The sequence below is a fragment of the Lycium barbarum genome, chromosome 4, assembly GCF_019175385.1.
Source record: "Lycium barbarum isolate Lr01 chromosome 4, ASM1917538v2, whole genome shotgun sequence".
Classification (NCBI taxonomy): Eukaryota; Viridiplantae; Streptophyta; class Magnoliopsida; order Solanales; family Solanaceae; genus Lycium; species Lycium barbarum.
The window spans coordinates 140004714-140007166 of NC_083340.1; the positions used below are offsets into that span (position 1 = coordinate 140004714).

At 30.3% G+C, this 2453-nt stretch overlaps 1 non-coding gene across 1 annotated transcript; it reads left to right on the forward strand.

Moving 5' to 3' along the window:
• Nucleotides 1-1894: 1894 nt before the first annotated feature.
• On the forward strand, nucleotides 1895-1979 carry LOC132639019 (small nucleolar RNA snoR77Y). The gene has a single exon (XR_009582067.1). It is a non-coding gene; the product is annotated as a small nucleolar RNA snoR77Y (small nucleolar RNA).
• Nucleotides 1980-2453: the final 474 nt, after the last annotated feature.

The following is a 2453-nucleotide window of genomic DNA, read 5'->3' on the forward strand; positions in this document are numbered from 1 at the left end:
TATGTAGTTTAAACTTCAGGGTTCCTTAAGTTTGAGTTGAAACTGAAAAGACACTAAAACTTAAATTCTAAAGTCTGAATTGAAAAAAAAAAATCAAATTATTTCCTGAGGTTCTTAGCTAAAATACTGAACTTAAGGACACATTGTCCTAAGGTTTGAGAAAGCGGAGAAGAAGAAGCAGTAATAACTGTCCGCCTTTTAAACTATGGTTAAATATAACTTCATCTGTCCATTTTATATGAGGGTGTTGGAATGAACACGAAGTTTAAAAAATAAAGGAAATTCTTTTAAACTCCTGGAGTAAAACAAATTATAGAAATTTGTGTGGTTGACAATCATTTCATTAAGGGTAAAAAGATAAATTTAAAGTTGAATTATTTTTAAATATAAAAAATTGTCATTCTTTTTTGGACTGATTAAAAAGGAAAGAGTGTCATGTAATGGGAGTAGTAATTTTCAAACATTGACTAAAATCTCAACAACTGTCCTAAAAGTGGCAACCTTGTGCCATTTCTAAAGAGATTTGACAGTCAGCCCAATCAAATGATAGGCCCAAATTTAAGCCAGCCTAAAAAAATTAGCTTTATAACACCATCACCACACATTAAACTCTATTGATTCGCTCTTCCAGTTTCAATATGTCATCTCTATTTTTGCTCTTAGGATTAAGTTTTCGGATTTTAAGACTGCTGATTTCTAAAATTATTTGCACGGGAAGATGAAAATATGGTGGATGTGAGGGAATTTTCTTCTTCATTAGATCACGGAAGGTTATAGCTTGTTTGGATGGTTGCTACATATCGTATGGCATTGAAAAGTTCCATTTTATGTAGCGATCGATTTGATGTGATCGCATCGTTACCTTTTTTTTTCCCTTTCTCATTTCGTCTTTTCTTATTGTCTACTAATAATATTTTATCTTTTACCTTACCTTTTTATGATAGCTCTGCATCATACTCTTTTCTTGTAAGTTTATAGTTCAGATTGCTGATGTTTGACGATTTGTAACAACGGGAAATTATACAATCTATTAAAACAATGTATTCACCAAAACAATATACCAGTACATTGTCTTAAATAACTGTTTTTAATTTAATTATGTCTTTTTTATTTACTTTTCTTAAGACCTTTTATAGTGAAGCCAATGAGGATCAAAATTGAAACAGATATCAGGGAATTTTATTTTCGATTGGTTTCTTAAGTTTTACTGTTTTAGAATTGCTATTTATTTGGTAACATTATGTTTTACTCTGTTCAATGCCACGTTGCCGGTAACAGAAAATAGCAAAGACCGGGGATGCTTTGATCCGACCAAAATCAGGTTTTCCGATAATGTTTGTTTTGATTATTACTTTTTATTGTATTGTATCGTTAAATCTCATTGTTATGTAGCGACGAAAAGTGTCATTTTGTGTAATGATCTATTTGGCGTGATCGTGTCGTCGCCTTATATTGTTTCTCATTTTATCTTTATTTATTATTCCCTCCAGCCCAATTTATGTGACATAGTTTGACTAGGCACGAAGGTTAAGAAATAAAGAAATACTTTTGAAATTTGTGGTCTAAAACAAGTCATAGATACTTGTGTGACTATAATTCATTTCATTAGGGTAAAAAAGGAAGTTTCAAGTTAAATTATTTCTAAATATAGAAATGTATCATCTTTTTTATACTGACTAAAAAGAAAAATGTATCACATAAAATGGGACAAAAGGAGTATCTAATAATCCTATTTTTTCATTTATAATTCAACTGCTTATGTGTGACATTATGTAACGACGGAAAACGTTGACCAACGACCGTGTTGGACCAAATCAGGTTTTTCCGAACGTGCGATTACATTTTTTTAACCTGTTTTAAAATTTGTCTTTTTTCCCCCCTACTATTTATAGAGAAGTCAATGAGGATGAAAATTATTGATATCTGGAATTACCGTCTGAACACTACATTGATGTTAGATCGACTATCTGAGGCTTCAACTCTTAATTTCTCCATGAGAATATAAGGATATTTGTTAAGAATCTTTTTCATCACTGTAAAATAATTTTTCCATGAAATACTACTTATGTGTTTAGGAGGAGATACCAATTTATATCAACTAGTTTCTCGTCGCGTGTGTATATTGAGTTATTTAATAATATATAATTTTGTAAAATAAAATTAATATTACTAAAATAACAGAATAAGAAAAATAAAATGGGGCATTATGAATATCTGACAATCATGTATCGATGTGATGGAAGACCATTTGGAGCTAAAAGATTCTGGTAGTCTTCTTGATCATAGTTATTGGTAGCATCTTCTATAGAACCAAAACTGAAAAAATATTTAGCTTTTATCGGTACTTGATTATCAACATTTCGTTCAGGTTATCTACATATTAATTTAAACTAGGCTATCAACATTTAGTTTAGGTGATTTACATATACATTTCTGTTTGTCAAGAGAACCCT